Source organism: Rhinolophus hipposideros (genome assembly GCF_964194185.1).
Source record: "Rhinolophus hipposideros genome assembly, chromosome: 11".
Taxonomy (NCBI): domain Eukaryota; kingdom Metazoa; phylum Chordata; class Mammalia; order Chiroptera; family Rhinolophidae; genus Rhinolophus; species Rhinolophus hipposideros.
The window spans coordinates 22464074-22483275 of record NC_138057.1 but is presented as its reverse complement, the minus strand read 5'-3'; positions in this window follow the sequence as shown (position 1 = coordinate 22483275).

The following is a 19202-nucleotide window of genomic DNA, read 5'->3' as shown; positions in this document are numbered from 1 at the left end:
ACCTCATGCTCAAGTGTAACCAACCCGGCAACCGGAGATTTATGTGGACCCTTCTAGGATCATGTTCTGTGTCCACATAGAAAAGGAACTGACCTTACTCCATTCGCTATGCACCCTTTAGAACCCAGTTGGAATTCTAATTCCCCCAGGAGTAAGCCATGTGACCCTAGTAAAGCTACTTTACCTATTCTCCTTTCTGGTTTCTGTTTCCACTATTATGAAATGGTGCTAATGATACTTATTGAGCTGCAGTGAAGATTAAATTAAATAAAATAGCATTCATGAAAAGGCCTTTTCATGAATTCCCCCAGTTACCCATACTTGCAGGGAGCAGTCCTTAATACTTATATAGAGAGACCCTATGCTCCTGGGGCTGGGATTTCACTCTTGCCCCTGTACAAGAATGCCACAGACTGTCCAAATGTCCTTGTATTTGGAGTTTCTGAATCCAAATACAAGAGATAAAGGATTCTTATAAGGATTCTCTCAGCTTTCTGGTCCATCAGCACAGGGGAAGAATGCAGTCCCCTTTCTCTCCCAAGTCTAGACTTCCTCTCTTCCTCTGTTAAGCCTGCAGGGTGGTTCTGGCTACCTGGGCCTACAGACAGAAGGAACCAACATGGCCTGCCCACTAGACCCCTTTCTGGCTCTCGGAGCCAACAGTACCCCTCTCCAAAGATCCAAAAAACCTCCAGTCCACTGGAAACCCCCTTGATGCCCCTTTTCCAGCCTTTCTGAATTTAGAATCTCATTTCTCTGCCTCCCAGTGAATCCACTCACCGTTCTCCTCACCTGCAGTGAAAGGATAGAAGCGTTGTCTTCCGACTCCCACTCTTTTTAAATTTCTGGTTTCTGGAGTGGCTCTTCAGCATGTCTTACTGCATGTCCTCGAGAGCCCTAAGGTCCTGGGAAGAGATGGAGGATGATAAAGACAACTAATTGTGATGTAACAACATTCCATTCTCTTAGAAGTTTATACGGCAACGCCTCCTGAAGAGCCTCCTGGAGGCTGTGTGGGGGAGCAGCGAGTGGCAATCCAGGGGTGGCTCTGAGGGACAACTGAGACCAGGAATATCAATGGGGATTAAATGTCTGCTATGGAGTCTGTGTAGACTCACCAAATGTTCTGTAGAATCTACACTGCTCATCAAAGCACTCGTACAAATGGATATTTATTTATTTATTTATTTATTTATTTATTTTTGTGGAACACTTCTAAGAGCTGAATTCCCTTACTGTGTTGGTGCAGGAGAACAAAAAAGAGTGCCTGAGGAGAGACAGGAGCTGGAGGACACAGAGACTACTTACACCTGGCTTCCAATGTGACAAAATCTACAATAATGAGGAAAGGAGTCGTGGACATGGGAGCTTCGAGAACTATCTACCTTCCTGGCAGTCATGAAAAAAACATTACAATGCCTGTTCCCATGGAGCAGATGATCTCATGGAAAAAAGAAATAAGCAAACACCCAACTCGAATCCAAACACAATGACCTCAAACCTATAATGGTGTGAGGCCATTAACTTCTGACTAGGGAAATCGGAGAAGTATTCAAGCGTTTTTAAGGATGACAAATGTGGAGAAGGGTAAGGCCATCCATGAAGGTGTACAAGAGCATGTTAGTGTTTAAGGAAGCAAGGCTGAGTGATATCACGAGACTCATATCAAGAATGGGGGCCCATGCCAGGGGGAGTCTTAAAAACACTCAGGGGAGTTGGGGATCTATTACCCAGACAGACACTGAAGTTTTTTTAGGACACGTGTGACATAATCCAACTAAGTCTGACAGCTACTGAAGGATAGTTTGGAGGAGTAATGCATGAGATGCTCAGAGATCAGCTAAGAAATTAATGCAGTCATCTAGGTGAAAAAGGATGAAAATCTGAAGGAGGGGTCCTAGCAGGCCCCCTTCTCAGCTAGACAGGGTGAGTTTAATTGTCCCCTTGGAGGAGCCTATGGAAGAGCTCTCAACTCCAAGTAATCAACCTTAAGAGCCCGGCCTGTGTATCCAACAACAGAATCTGGCTTTGGTTGTTCTCAACCCTGCTTTCTCAGTTCCTATCAAGCTCCAGTAAAGCAGGTGATTGGCAGGTTGGAAATGATGCTGGGAGAAGGTGTGGTTGGCCTGTCAGTAGGGTAGCTGGGTGCTGGGGGAGGACTCATGCGAATCCACATGTGAGATTCAGCTGCCTATTGATCAAGCCCATTTGCACGTGAACCTCATCATCAACTCCTGCTTAAGCCCTCGCTTCCCAGGTAATTGACTCTCGCATATTGATTAAGATGTTGATATGTCCCAGGATTTCTCAGTGGTGATGCAGGCTCGCCTCCCGGCAGGCAGGGCTAGCAAAGCTCTCACTGTACGCCTGTCACTGAGCGCTCCTTAATGGATAAAGCTGTCATCTGAGAGCTGGAATGTCTTGCAGGCACAAAGACGAAATTAACTGTTCAATAATGTATGGGACATGGAAAAAACTTTACCCAACAACTCGAATTGATTGCTGAAAGTGTTTTGACTGCACTTGCCTGTTTTGCATAAAGTCAGCGACTTTGGCTAGCCTGATTTTCACGCACAGCCATTTCTCAGCCTCTTTCAGAAAAAGAGTTGAGAGACTTTGGTGGCTGCCAGAAATAGGCTGTCTAGAGGGAAGGGCGGTAGGTAGGGTGGGGAGCAGGTGTCCACTGCTGACACCTCTCCCTTGGGATCCGTGAATGATCCCTGGGCTTTAAAACGGTGTGTTACTGGCAATTCTATGGAACCTTGCTGAAATTGATCAGCTCGGGCATGTGGGGTGAATCACTGGGTGTGGAATTCCAAGAGTTCTGTGACCTCACTTTGCCTGTGGTTCTTCTCCTCACTCCCTGCATTAGGCTGAGGCCTCTTGCAAAGAGAGGTTGTCAGTCAGACCTCTGGGAGAAGAGGGCGATTGGGTCACACTTTTAACACCAGTTTGATAAACAATTTCCATATCATTTCAATTGGACCTTGCTTATTATTTGGGGTTTGGTTAAACACGTGCTCTCTAAGTATCCCACAGGCACTAGAAAACACTGCATTCCTCCCTCAGTCTGCTCCCTTTCTAACCTGGAAAAAGGGGAACTATCAAGGTAGCAAACCTATACTCCACGTCTTTTCTGCCAAGCTCAGGCTTTTAAAAACATAACAAGATCCTTTGAACATAGCTCTGTTTTATCACAGGATCTTTATTGAAGTTTTAATCAACACAAGCAGCTGACAAAATAGGAGACTGCAGATTCGGCTGTACGTTATGTATCCTCCTTGTGAGTCTGAGAAAAATATCATAACATTAAAAGAAGAGAAAATAAACAGCCTCGTTTAAAAAACAAATGAATCCCAGAAAACCAAGGAAATCCTCTCGCACCCAGAGGAAGGCCTGCCGTGTGGCATGCCGACTGCGCCCAGGAGTTGGGAGGCTCATGGAGATCATTACCATAAAACAAATAACCAGCTCGTTTTTTGTCGCCCACTATGAGTGAACTCAAAACCTCAGGCTCACATCCAAAGATTCCTTCTCCACAGGCCCAGCCAGCTATGGATCAGGCTGACACCTCTGTAGATGAGAAGGAGGGCACAGCCCCTGTGTCCAAATCCGGATCCCTTTCTCCATCCAGCCACTGTGCCTTGGCCCAGAGCCCCCTCTTGTCACTGCTACCCCCATCTCCTTTACTTGTTTCCTTTATTCCCTTACCCCATGATGAGACAGACACACACCCGTCTGAGTTTCTCCACGTAGTGTGAAAGAAAGCGCTGGATGAGGAGGGAGGAACAGTTTTCTCTTTCTATACTCATCCGTTTTTGAAGCCAGGCTGCTCTCTTGCACTCCAAAAAAGGCATCACCTGGGCCTGCTAGCTATTTCATTTCAAAAGTAGTACATGGGAACTATTGAAGAGAGGGACCCTGGTGGCTGCAGCCCAATTGGAAAGGCTCCTGTTTTTATGACCAGTGCCACCTCTCTCTTTACTGAGACAGGAGGCGAATGCCAGAGCGAGGAGAATGCCACCTCCTGGTATCAGGCGGGGAAATGTGGTATTGTGATGGAGAACTGGGCTCCCAAGTTGTGTAGACGTGGATTTGAGTCTGCTCTGCCACTTAACATGTATGACATTTGCGAACTATGCATTGACAAAAGAAATAAACGAGGAAGAGGAGAATGGTGAGGATGTGGTGCAGATGGAGTATCCCAGCAAAGGGGATACGAAGGTCCAGAAAGCTCAGGTGGATTGTAGTCCCTTAGGAAGGTTTCTTGAAACGATACTTTAACTGGGTTATGAAATGACAGATGAATACTGATTGGCAGAGAATCGTTGAAAGACTCAAAGTGTGACTAATCGAGATGTGACAAGAGAATTGGCCTGAGGGTCCTCAGGGAGTCTGGATAGTTGTATGGGACCACTAGAATGCCAGATGGGGCCTGGGAGTGAGCATCGGATTCTGGCAGGATCTGTCATTTGGGAATGATCACTTGGCCATAATGGAATGATGATGATTAGGCCACAGGGAATCAGGACACATGATCTGTCCAGGGTGGCCACCGAGGTGTGGAGCGACAAGGGCCAGCACTAAGGCTCTGGGTATCAAGATAAAGAAAAGATACAATACTGGCAGGTCTTGGAGCAGCTGCCCAGCCATCCTGAGCCTACCAATATTGTAATGCATTCACATCAGGGTTTCCATCTTAGAATTAAAAACTTTCCAGGAGGCTTCCCTGGATATTCTATTTCTGTTCATTTTATTGGTTTGTAACCAGATCCAGAGAACTAGATCACTAAGCCAAGACTTCTCATCCCCATCATCCTTTCACTTCTCTTGCTTCCTGAGATATTCATCCCCTACGTGCTCTGGCAGGTACTGGGGATACAAAGATATAAGGCCCCAGGTCCCTCTTGCCAGGTATTCTCAGCCTACAGCAGACAGACACACTGACACACAGCCATGGCCAAAGTGCTGAAGAGACCACGAGGGCAATGTGACTAACTCAAGGGAGAAGGACAATTCCCAGGTCATGCTACCTCTGGATGGTCAGAGCACACAGGAGCTTGGCCTCTCCAAAACAAAGTAAAAAGAGGGGTTCCAAGCCGTATTCATTGCACTGGGAGGAGAGAAAGATTGGGAAAAATGGGAAAATACACAGAAGGGCATGGCTGGGTCTGACCAGGCCCTTGGCTTGGTAGAAAAACCAGGCTGGCCCAGCAGCAGCTCCACATGTGAGCCCTGAGGCTTCCAAGAGTGCTCAGTGGATGGACAGAGAGGATTCTTGGAAAGGCTCCGTAATCATCTCGTCACCTTTAGCTTCTAGACTTCCCAAAGTACGGAGAGTACTTGCCCTTTAGCCATAGGGAAGAGCAATAAATTAGGTCAGAACTGCAATTTATCCTCATAGGAAACTAGGGGAAATTGTCCCAGAGCTTGGGTGACCAACAACCAGCTCCCCAAATCTGTCTCAAGGCAATCACAGTAAATGATTTGCTATGGCAGGAATGGAAATGATTTATTCTGAGAAGCCTGTCAGTACTGCTGTTAAATCATTTGTATTTTGTTAAGGAACATGAGTGGGCTAGCCGTTCCCCAAACTACATTTCTTTGCTCCAGGCCCCCATGCCATTTCCATAACTGGTTATTTCAGGTGACAATGAACAGAAAACGATGGTAATGGCCCCAGGGTGGTCACTTTTCCAAGGGACTCTGAGTATTAAGTTTCCATTACTTATAGTCTGTAATCTAGGTCTCCAAAAGGAAATGAGCTGCTTCTGTAGTGGTCACAGAAAATCAGGCTTTTTTCCCCCTCCTTCCCACCCTCTGTTTTGTCAATTTTCAGGAAGTTAAGAGTTAAACCAAAGGTTCTCTGTGGTCTCATCTGTAAGAAACACATTTATTTCTCCCACAATACAAATTCTAACAGGCAAGATAGGAAACTGAAAGAATAAGAAGCAAATAATAAAGCCAAACAAAATAACGTTTATTTGCCTGTTTCCTTTCAAGATGTGAGTCCTGTTATTGAAAATGCTCCAGGCAGAGTCCCCAGCTGGAAGCATGTCCCCAGCATTTCCTGCCCTGATGTACGACATATTCATTCTCCTCTGAGGAACTTTGCTTCAGGTCCAAGGAATAGGATATGGCGGTTTGTAGGGTGAGGTAGCAAACTGGGTCCAGCCCAGACAGGCCCAATGTGCAAGGTTTCCGTTGACTGCTGCCACCGGAGTTGGTGTGGTGCTTTTCTCTGCCTCTGCTAAGACATTGAGCAGTGTCTGTTTGAAGTCTGGTCTTTGGGAAGGAGACCCAAGAGAACATGAGCTGGTCTTGTCTGGATATCAAAGTCCAAATTAAAAATTTATTCCAGTGTTTGAAAAATTCCCGGCCAAAACCTTCATATGGATAAAAAAAATACAAACTCCCTTGTTTCTTCAGTGTCTCCAGTTGAAAACTAGAGGATTTATTCCAAAAGAGAAAAATAAAATAAAAGTGAGGCCAAATAGTTCCATAAATGGACTCAGGTCAGACGGCTTCTTAGCTAAATCTGTAAGGAAAATAATCTGTTAAACCACTTTGGGCAACTGGGAAGCACTTGTTTTAGTTATCATTTTTGAATCCATTTCCCCCCGCCCCCCTTTCTTATTGCATGTCAAATGACCTGGCTTTTTACTCCTGGAGCTGAAGGGTAAAGAATAAGAAACAGCTTCTCCAATTCCACCCCCACACCCACCTACACCCCACTGAACAGAAAAATAGAGATGAAGCCGTTTTTTTTTTTTTTTTTAAGTTGTGAATTTAAAGAGGAAAATGGTGGCCAAGCAAATAATCTAATAGTAATTGTGAAGTTATAGATAATAAGAACATAAAAAATCATTTAGGCAAAATGAGGAAAAAAATAAAATAAGGGAGGAGCAAAAATTAAAACAATAAATTTAAACCAAGGCTATTAACAAAATTTATACAAGAAATAGAACTAACCCAATGTGGCACTTTCCCCATAGCAGGTTAGTTATATTTCTTCTATAAATTAGTGAAACATTGAAATGGAAGTTGAGAATAAGAAATTAGCTCCAAGGGCAAAACACCGAGAAGAAGGATCGGGATCAATATATCAAGTTCAAATGGAAAGCAAAGGGCAGAATAGAGGAAAGTGATAGAACCAGATCAACAGACAGAAGCCACGGAAACTATGAATGGAGACACTGCCCGCACTGCAAAGACATAAAGCAGCCTGTAAACGATGAATGCTAGGACTCAAATGAACTTACACAGGTATTGCAGTCCAGGCTTTTTGCGATTGTTGTTTTGGTAAGCATGGTAATTGGAAGTATCACTTATATACCTATCATCAGTGTACAGTTTGGTGAATGTTTTAGAATGAGCACACCACTAGGACCACCATTCAGATCTGGCCAAGGAACACTGCCATTACCCCAGAGCTACTGTCATGCTTCTATTCTCCAAGTGTTACCTCCCTTCAGACATCCATCAGCACAGATTAGTTGTGCCTGTTTTTTAGGGTCACACAGAGTTGTAAAGTATCTTTTAAATTTCTTTTTTACCTCTCTTTCATTCAACATTATATTTCTGATTTTTAGCCATGTTATTGCACAGAGTGGTATTTTTCCCATTCTCATTGATATATAGTAACCGTTGTATGAATATACCACAATTGAATCATTCCAGTGTTGATAGATATTTCTGTTGTTTCCGGTCTTTGGCTAGTAAAAAGAGAATTGCTGTGAATCTTCCTTTACATGTCTTTTGGGTCACTTACACATATATTTTTGTGGGTGTAAATCTAGGAGAATGATTGGGTCATACGGTATGCATACGTTTACCTTTAGTAGACACTGCAAAACAGTTTTTCAAAGCAGTTATACCTGATTACAGTTCTGCTAAGAGTGTGTGAGATTTCTTGTTGCTTCATATTCATACCAATATTTAGAATTGTCAACTTACCTTAAATTTCACACATTTAATGTGTAAGTGGTTAATATTGAATTATGATTTTAATTTCACATCTTTTCATAAATTTGTCACCAATTTAGATACCTTTTATTGTGAAGTGACTGTTCAATTGTTTTTTTCCATTTTTTTAATGTGCTGTATGTCATGTTGTACTGTAAGAGATCTTTAAATAGTCTGGATACAAGTCCTTTTTCTGATGTATTTTTGGAAATATCTTCTCCCACTCTATGACTCACATTTAATTCTCTTAATTATATGGTTGTATTCCTTTTCTTTTCTTTTTTTTTTCTTTTCTTTCATAAGAAGTTCTTAATTTTAATATGACTACTATATCAATCTTTCGTTTTATGGCTAGTGTATTTTATGTCTTGTTTAAATTTACCTACATGAGGTGATAAGGATATTCTCATGTGTTACATTCTAGAAGTTTTGTTATTTAAATTTTTTACACTTAGGTCTATGATCCATCTGTAATTGCTTTTTGTATATGATATGAGATAGCGGTCAAAGTAATTTATTTTTCCTTTTAAAAATCCAGTTAACCCAACCATTTATAAAATAGACCATTTTTCACACACTGCATTGCAAGGATGCCTTTGCTGTAAATCAGGTAAGATATATATATATATATATTTATATATCTGTTTCTGGATTCTCAACTCTGTTCCATGTGTCTATTTGTCTCTATTTACACCAATTTCACACTGTCTCTATTACTGTTGCTTTATAATAATAAGTTTTGATATCTGGCAGATATCAAACTTTCTTCTTCTTCAATTTCACCTTGACTCATTTTTACCCTTTGCATTTCCATGTATATTTTAGAATTAGCTTATTAATTTTCATAAGAAACAAAACGAAGGAAGGAAGGAAGGAAGGAAGGAAGGAAGGAAGGAAGGAAGGAAGGAAGGGCGGAAGGAAGGAAAGAAGGAAAGAGGGAATGAAGAGAGGGAGGGAGGAAACCTGCTGGGATCTTGATTGATATTACTCCAAGGCAACAGGCTAATTTGGAGAGCATTAATGATTTTACAAGATTGAGACTTCCAATTCAATTTACATGGTATTTCCTTCACTGATTTTAATCATTAAAAACTATTCTCTGTAATGTTTTGCAGTTTTTATGCATAAATCAAATGCATATTTTACTAAGTTTATTCCTATAAAGGTACATGATTTTTAAAATGCTATTATAAATGGTATCAAATTAAAAATATTATTTTCTAATATTTATTGTCAGTATACAAAAATATAATTGATTTTTCTACGTCAACCTTATAGTCATTAGTCTAACTAAATTTACTTATTTAGTCTAATAATTCACCTGTAGATTCTATGCTTACAATGATGTCCACAAATAACATCAGGTTCATGTATTTTCTAATCCTTAGGTTTTTAAATTTCTTTTTCTTGTCTAATTACCATGGCTAGACCATTCAGTACAACATTCTATAGAAGTGGTGAGAGTGACCATCCTTGTTTTGTTCCTGATCTCAGGTAGAAACTAATTAGGTATAGGTTTATTAGACATACTTTTTACAAATTAAAGAGTTTCCTTCTCGTTCTGGTTTGATGAGTTATCCTTTCAATCATTAACAAATACTAACTTGTATCAAATGCTTTTTAATCCGCTATTGAAGTGGTTATATGGTTTTTTCTTAAATCTGTAATTATGTTGAATTATATTGATTGACTTTTAAATATTAAACCAACCTTGCATTTCTGGAGAAAACTTTGCTTTGTCATCATATTTGATTCTTTTAATATACATATAGACTTGATTTGCTAATATTTTGCTTAGGAGTATAAAATCTAGGTTTCTCCCCTATAATGTTCTTGACAAGTTTCAGTATCAAGGTTATGCTGGCCTCATTACATGATTAATAATAAAGTGTGTGTGTGTTTTTTTTTTCTATTCTCTGGAAGAGTTTGTGTAACATTCATGCTATATTTTCCTTGAATATTTGAAAGAAATTTTCCACTCAAACCATCTGGTCTTCAAGATTTCCTTGTGGGGAATTTTAAATTATGGATTCAGATTATTTAATAAATATATAAATATTCAAATGATCTATTTCTTCTCGTATCATTCTTTTTTGCATTTTTCTAGTGATTTGTCCATTTCACCTACATTTTCAAATTCATTAAAGTGAAACTATTTATAATATCCTCTTAATATTCTTTAATGCCTGTAGGTGTGTATTGGTAATTTATACCAACTCTCTATTTAACCTAGTTCATTCTTCCCAGGGATTTGTTTGTTAGTCTTTTTCTAAAGGATATAGACAAATACACAGAAACTCATTATACAATAAAGAATGCCAACTGGAATGTATGTAGTGACTTGGTGGTTTAAATCAGGTGATTGGAAAGCTCAAGAGAGACTTATAAAAGTGGGAAGTATCTGAGATAAGATTTAAAGAAAAGGTAGCATTTGGGCAGTATAAATAGAAGAAAAGGCCTTGTTGGCAAAAGGAAAACTTGGAAATAGTTTGGATAAACTATAGCAGAGAATAGGGGAGCATGAGAAGTCTGAAAGAAAGGAAGGTCTGGACTATCAGGAGAGTTAAGTCATAGACAATGAGAAGACACAATGAATATTTTCAATATTTTGTTATCTTGAATATTTGGTAAACATGAAGAACATGATTTTTAGAAAAGACTTCAGGTTTTCCATCCTGGTGATTGAGGGGATGATCTCATTTCCAGGACAAAAAAGAAGGCAGGAGAAAGAGCATTTCAAGATTTAGAAATGTAGACATCATAGGTAGCAGCATAAAGCTGAAGGCTAAAGCCAGGACTGAACGAGCTATGAAGGGACAGAGCAGCACAATGAGACCATAATGCTGAATTTAGAACTGTTGACTAGCTTCCTTCATGCAGTGAGAGGAGAAAGGAGTCAATGAGTACAAGAGAGAGAAGGGAGTATGGAGCCACGGAAGCCAAGAAAGCAGGGTTTCCAGCTGAAGAGAATCCACTGTATCAGCCTCCAGGGCAGCTGAGTGACAAGGACCAAGAAAGCTACTGGATTTGGAAGGTGGGAAGTCACTGTTGACCTTGATGGTACTTAAAAAGATCGTGAATGTTTGGTGTCAATGGCAAGAGAAGAGAGTGCTTCATTTTGATGGGTATGCTTTTCCTAGCTGTGCAACTCACCCTTTCTTTCATTCAGCAATTATTTACTGGTTCTTTCTATATGCCATGCTAGGTGTCTATATAGGTGTCATGCTAGGTACTCATCATTTAGTGGTGAACAAAAGACACATGATTCCTCTCCTGCTGAGCTTATAATCTAGTGGAGGAACTAACCATCAAATAAATATAAAGAAAAATATAAAAAATACGATTAGTGCTTGGGGCAAAAGAAGAGTGGATTGTTAAAGAGAACAAAAGAAAGATCCTGATTTAGATAGCAGTGTAGGGTCAAGAAATGCCTTAGTTGGATTGCATGCAGGGGCATAAAAGGATTGTGACAGTATTAAAGTAACCAACAAACGGTTGTCTAGTGGTGCCTCATTCAGAGACCATGTTGATTACAGAGTTCTAGAATTTACAGAGTATCACAACTCCCCATGTTCATATAACGCCCAAACGTTACTCCCCATCATATGCCTTTCTTCAGGAGATAGAGATCAAAGGAGAAAATCTGTAGTTTGAGGCCAATTTTTCTTCAAAAGCACATGGGGAAGATGCATGCACCAGTGTTAAGTTGTAATGTTGGGAGACTATGAAGGCTAATATGATTAATTGTAATTATCATTTATAATGTATACTCATAATCATATTCTTTCTAGAACTGCTTCATTATTTTTCACTTTTGAAATGCTTGGGTGTCCCAACAGACTTGGGAAGGGGATTTTATTAAGCCCAGATCATCAATCCAAACCTTTTAAGGTAAGGGTATTGCTACCTCCGAAGCCAAAGAGACATTTGCTAGCCTGGAAAGCACTACAGAGTCATTAGCTTCTTCAGTCTGTTTACCAGCCCGCCTGTCGTTGAGGTTAGACTGGCCTCAAAATTAACACTCTGCTCTATTTGTCCATCAGTATTGTTGTCTCACAGAATGTGTTCTCAAGTGGCCGCAGGCAAGCCTAAATTATTTCATGCCAGAGCCGAGTTCCTGGGGTGGGGAGGGCAAATGTCTCAATTAAATTTAGCTTATTCAGTTCCATTTGAAATGAAGTCTGTGTTTAAAAGAAAGCCCCACTCAGTCCTTTTTAAGTCAAGTATCCATCCTTTGATCTAACTGGTCTCAGAAATCCTGATGTGGAGAGTGTTGGCTTCCTTCTTTAATCACTGTGGCAACTTCATAATCAGGATGGTTTCTTCTCACCTTCCTAAAGGCAGGGATGCTCCAAGGAACTGCTCCCCCTCCCCACTCTGCATCGAACCCTCTTTCTCTACGATCTCTGGCCACCCTCTCTCTGTCTCAGCCTTCGCTCACTCCCTCTTATTGCTGCTCAGGTCTCTTGGGTCTTGTCTCACATGGGCACCTTCTCTGCGGGAGCCCCTATCCCTTGACCTGTCAGCGTTTAGACCCTTTGGAATCCACAGGGACAGCTCACCAGTGACCAGGGGCAGAGCAGCTGTATCAACTCAGCTTGGGGAAGCTCAAGTATCCAGTGATCCTGGCTGTGTGGAGTTTGAAATTAAGCCCAACATATTACTCACGGCAAAACCAGGGGCCAGCCAAGTTAAATAGAGTGCTCCCCGAAACATTCACAGACTGATTAGAGAGGGAAGCTCCAATGTGAAGAGAGCCTATTGTGTGCCTGCTTCTATTGTTTTAAACAACACGATCTCCACAGTGAGATGGGAAAAGTAGACACCTCAAAGAATGATATTTATTCATTTAAAAACCTCAGGCCTATCACCATAGGCCGTGTCCCTTTAACTTTGTAAGAAAGGCCACAGTTTTAGTTCTTTTTTTGTCCAGAAACTGTGCTATGGTGCTTTATGAGCATATTCTCATTCCATCTTTCTGGTAACACTAATACGTGGGTACCACTGCTATTCCCTTTTTCAGATGGGCAAACTGAGGTCCTGAGAGAGCAAGTGTAACTGGAATTTGAACCCTGGCGGTTGGTCTCTATATAATTATCTGCTGTTAAACAAATGCATATATGCAGGAGCTTTCACAAGAAGAACACCTCAAGAGAAAGTCCGATGTTACACCATGGGACCTGAGTGGAAGCCTGTTTCTGCTTGAGAGAAATGTGAAGGTTGGGAGTTGAGTAAAGCTGAACACGCCCCATTGAACCAAGCAGGGCTTGAGTTTGCAGATCATTTTCCAGCCAGAGGGAATTCATTGACTTGGAGGAAGAAAGGGAATCATTTAATGAACACACAGAAAATATTTTTATTTTCACCTTTTTTTCTCCCTAGCAGAACGGTCAAATGGTCCCACTGCACGGTTCATTCCCGTTGTCAACCTTCCTACCTGTGCTTGTTTCAAAAGGCCCAAAGCTGAGTCCTGGGTCCCTTACCGGCCAGGCCTGCCCCTCCATGTGGTCAGGGTACCTGCACTGCCCTTTGCAGCTGCACCTCCACACAGACATGTTTGTGCGAGCACTGAGAACCTCGCTTCTTGAAAAGCCTTGGGAATTAGATTGTTTTCCACACTGTAAGTTTTCATTTGAAAAATAACCCTCTTTGTTTAACTAATGAAAAGGAGGGGCTGAGACTCACTTCTCAGGCTGGGTAAGAATTCCATGGGCAATAATTCTGTTTCTCAGTGGAAAATGTTTCGGGATTTTAATGTTGTTTTGCAGACTGGCCTCTGCCCGGCCCTCACTCCAAGGACCACACATACACACATGTGCACACTGGCCCAGGCACAGTGCAGCACTTTCCATCCTTCCCTGTTGGGGGCTGGGGATGGCTGCATTCTCTTTCCAACACCTGCAGAACAAAAGCGAGGTGGGTCAGTGGCTGACATCCAGCCAGAGCCATCCCTGCCTGTTTGGGAACAGAACAACAGAACGCCTTCCCCAGCCGTGTTCTCAACCCCGGAGGCTGGGTGGGCCACAGAGGAAGGAAACTGGACTCCAAACTTCTCTTATTTCTGTGCATCTCCATGTCAAGCAACTCTCTCACACCATGGAGGGGGTGGTCTGTAACATTCCCTCCTCATTAGGTTAGTATGAAATGGCGATAAACACAGAGCTGTCATTGTTGGACTTCACAGCGTGGCCAGCATGGTGCTGAGTGGTCTGGACTGCACGATGCCTATCAAAACATGGCCCCAGAGGCAACTCGGTGGTTGGAGAAAAAGCATGGACGCTCAGATCAGACAGACCCACTCTGTCACTTAACAGCTCAGCTCACGAGCAACTGGCTCCTGAACCACTCTGAGCCTATGTCCACGACTGTGAATGAGGAAAGTTATTTATCTCATAGGGATGTGCAGTGTCATGGATGGTGTTTGTCACAGAGTAGATGTCCAAGGAACGTCCATCTTCTTCTCTCCTTTGTTCTCTGAAAGCTGCCCATCTTCTGTCTCGCTGGGGAAACAAACCTCATTCCTGTGAAATAAGATACAAAGGAGCGCTGTCCCAGCAGAGCTGATCACAGGGCAGGTACCCTCGCCAGGCTACAATGCAGAGTTCGTGTGAGCTGTGAAGGGAGTGTGGTGTATTCTAGAGGTGTGGGGATCTGTGGCCCCCGTGGGAACTGTCACGGCTGTTATTTAGGGAATTTAAAGATTTCCCTCTCTCTGGGTTCTTTGTATGGGAAAGATCCATCTGCCCTGAGTGTGTGGCTTAAACCCAGTTCTACTTAAAACCAACAAAAGGGATATGCGAGATGACTGCTGTATGAAAGTAGACATTCAGAAGATCCGCATGCATAAAATGTAAAGAGACAGTCAACTGTTAGCATGGAGTAAATGAATAACTTTGAAAGAAGATAGAGGTGGTTTGAAACAAGTGTATGAGACCGCTTTGTGTTTTAACTGACAGAAAGCCTCTTCTAATATTACCTTAAGCAAATAAATAAGGAAGGAATTCACTGGTTCATATGACTAAGACATTTTAGGTTATAGATCTTCAGCAGGGGCTGAATACAGTCATATTATGATATTAGAACTAAGTTGTCTCTATCTCATCCTCTCTTTCTCACCACCTCCTCATTTTTCTTATAGCTTAATCCTCCCCTCTTTGTTGTTAGCTTCCTACTCTCAGCTTAGCAGCCCCAGCAGAGAGTAATTCTCTTAACATCTGAATATCCAAGCAGTTAGGGAAGATCCTAACTGACTCAGCCCTAGACCTGTCACTGGCTAGAGGATAAGATACTATACTTTCTTTGTGGTAGTCAACCAAAATGTTTGTAGAGCGTCTGCTCTGTGTGCTAGGGACTGTTCCAGCCACTGGGACAGCGGTGAGCAGGACAGAGAGAGCCCTTCCTAGTCTTGTGAGAGGCCAGTATTTTAGTTGAAACTTGCTGTCTCCTGCTACTCTCTGTCAGGAATGAAACAGAAGGACGGAGCCCTCTCAGTTCACAAAGAAGCCAATTCCTTCACAAGATTAACAGAAAGTCACCAAATACAATTATGTGTGCTGAAGGTTTCCACATGTAAAACAAGCATACATGTCGTCTCCCCACATTCCACACCGCAAAGCAGCCTCAGTGTGAATGGGGCCTCCTGGAGGCATGCAGCAGGCAGTACTGCCAAACAGAAATGGCTTGGGCTCTAAGGAGACATCACACCCTTGGGGGTTCTTGCAGAAAACTCTCACAAGGAATGCAAATGGTTTCCATTACAAGCAGGGCAAAGCAGGATAACCTGGCAGCTCTTGGCATCTGCCCTTCTTATCTTGGCTGCAGGAGGTTTCCAGAAAAAAGAACTGTGCAGCTCCTACTGAGTTGTCAATTACTCCTGATGAGCCATGGAGACCATAACAACCCAAGAATTTTTTTTAAGGGCAATATCTCTATCTCTATCTCTATCTCTATCTCTATCTCTATCTCTATCTCTATCTCTATCTCTATCTCTATGTCTATGTCATCTATATCATCTATCTATATATCTATATATAGATATATATCTATATATCTATCTATATCATATATCTATATAGATAGATATAAATATTACTCATATGTAAATATTTGTTCTCTGAACAGAAGAAGGTGGGATGCTTTATGATCAGCAGTATGAAATGAAATAGTCTGTGCCCTATTTGCACTGTAATGGGTTCTATATGGTTTTTGGTAAAGGAGAAGAAATGGCTTCTCAAATTTCTGGACAGACCAGTAGATTTGTGTTTTTAGATGATTTGTATGTGTGATGGGGTGGGAGGTAGGTCTCACCAAATATGATTTATTCAATATTGAGTACCTACTATGTGCAGATGATCCCTGGATATATTACAGCAAATAGTACAGCATCTCTGCTTCATGGATGGAGTGTCTAGGGTAGAGACATATACACAAACCGACCACAGGACAAGTGGGTAATTGTCTTAAGGAAGATGTGTAAGCTCATTACACTACAATGTGTCCAAGACACGTGGTGGGCCGTTCGTGCTTATGGTGGGGAATGGATTGTTTTGTCTCATCTCAGAATGGCTGCCTAGAACCCCAGCAAGGGGTCTTGGCTGGAGGCTGGGAAATTTGGGAGAAAGGTGAGGACAGGCTTTTATGTCAGGCCATGCAGCCATATGAGGCCACCACCAGCTAAGCATACTTAACCTCTGCAGGCCCAAGGTGCTATGCCACAAATATCCCCAGGGCCTGCTGGACAATCATTACTATTAGTATGCTTCTTACTGTCAAGTACTCCGAAATCCACATGGACTGCTCTTGTGATTTCAGGTTGTCCCAAAAGAGACACTCAAGAATCGGTGATGAGCACAGTGGGAGAGGGAGCCGGCTGCCTATCTCGAAAGGGCACATCACCATAATCACGGGTATACCGTGAGCATATGCAGAAGGAATGAAAGCAGGGAGTGTATGTCAGGAGCAGTCAAGAGGGTACATAAACCAAGTGCCCCCTCCCGACACCCCTCCTCCCACCAAACGGTGCCTTTAAACACGTGATGGTTGCCCACATCTCCCTGCCCCTACAGAGACACCCTCCCCCAATAGCCACCTTTGCTGCTATTCTACTAAATTCACCCTGGGTCTCTCCTGGGCTGTGTGTTGCCTTCATATTTCATGCGGAATGTGCAGCTTCCCGAGAGCCTGAGGCATGCCCTGCATTCTGATGCCCCCACTGGCCTGACACCAGTCAGCTCCAGAGCATGCCTAATGAGGAGGCTTATACGGAGGCGGGAGAGTCAGCCTGGCTGCCAGGGCCAGGCTGCTGCAAACTTGGAGTGGGGTGACAGGAAGGCAGTGAGGACCGGCTGAGGGGAGAGAGACAGCAGGTGTCTTTCCAAGACACTAGTCTATCGCCAGATACTACAAAGGGGGGCCAGTTTACATGACACCAGGAACAGACTGGAGGCTCAAATAAAGAGCAATTCAGATCAAGAGACATAGAAAAAGCATAGCTGAAAGAGAAAGGAGCAGCCGCACAGGCTAAGAGGAGGTTGCCGCTTTGAATCACTCGTGTCTCGGTGGGCAGGGCTGCTGCCCAGCGTCGTGTTCCTTCCAGTGCAGGGCTTCTTCAAGTTTCCTCAGAGACCACTTCATTATCTAAAAGATCCTGCCAAACAGAAGTTTTTCCTTTCCTGAAAGCCTCATCTACCTTAATTTCACACATTACTCCTCATTTTGACTGGCTCTATTAAGATAAATAGACCCTTGCTTCCCCTGGTATTTAGGGCATTTACGCTTGGCGGCAGAGTAAGTGCCAGCAGTCACCATCCCAAAGCGACCAGGACGCACTGCTGACATATTCAGCATTTATGCTGCCGTCTACCTGATCCTTTAACCAAGCCTCATCCCATCCGGTCATCCCACCAACCTGCTGAGGTAGGTGAGGCAAGTTCCATTTTACAGATGAGAAAGCCAAGATCACGTGAGAGAAGCTTATCCACAGCCACACAACAGACCAACGGGTTAAACGTGGGCCAGACTTCAATGCTTTCACATGAGCTGGTTATTCGTTCACACTTGTCCACCATTCCACTTGAGTGTAGGTGGAATGAGGTAGCAAACCCTGATTCCCAGGAATTTATTTTAGCTTAGATAGAATATCAGTAAGTGGAACTTTTACATTTAATAGGAAAGATAATTAAGTCATGGAATCTAACAAAAAATTTCCTTTCTGTGGTAATTCTCTGTGTGTGTGTGTAAGCAACCCTCTTTTTTGGCTCTGGGGACAATAATTTCATCATGACAATCGTAACCCCTTCTTGAATTCTTACTGTGTGCCCATACTCTGCGGACACTGGGAGCCAGGTGATATTGTCCTGCTCCTCAGATGAGGAAGCGATTTCTGAGAGTTAAGCAGATAGGCCAAGGCCACAAAGCACTTGAGTGGCACGACAGGAAACTGCCTGACTTGAAACTCCATGCTTTTAACCCCTACAGATAATGCTCATGTTAAACCACACTGGTTTGTAGCTGCATCCCATAAACACATCTTTGACATAATTCAATACCCCTTTATTTTCAGCATCACTCTTCTTCACAAACTTCCTGCCTACTATTGGGTTCTTGAAATATCTTCCTCATTAATACCTGTACTTTTTCTTGTGTGAAGTTGTATTTCACAGGTTCTTGTGTGTGTGTGTGTGTGTGTGTGTGTGTACTTCTTTAGATTCTGTCCTTTCTAAAAACAGAAGAATTCCCAATTTAAAATTTTATGTTTACTTTTTATAGTTGTTGAATACTTTTAGAGTTAGAATCAGAAAACTCTATAACTGAAGGGAAACGTGGAGGTGATTCATTCCTTCCCTGCTCCCAGGGCAGGTATTTTCCCTATCAGATCCCAAGCAGGTGGTCATCTGCACACTGGGTGGTATATACAACAGAAACTTATTGTCTCACAGTTCTGGAGGCTGGAAATCCAAAATCAAAGTGTTGGAAGGGTAGGTTCCTTCTGAGGGCTGTGGGAGAGAATCTGTCATATGCCTCTCTCAGCTTCCGGTGGCTGAGTGGCAGTCATTGGCATTCTTTGGCTTGTAGATCTGTGCTTTTGTCTTTACCTGGCATTCTACCTGTGTGCACGTCTGTCTTCAAATTCCTCTTTTTATAAGGACACCAGTCATATTGGATTAGGGACCCTCCCTACTCCAGTATGACCTCATCTTAGCTAATTATATCTGCAACAACACTATTTCCAAATAACA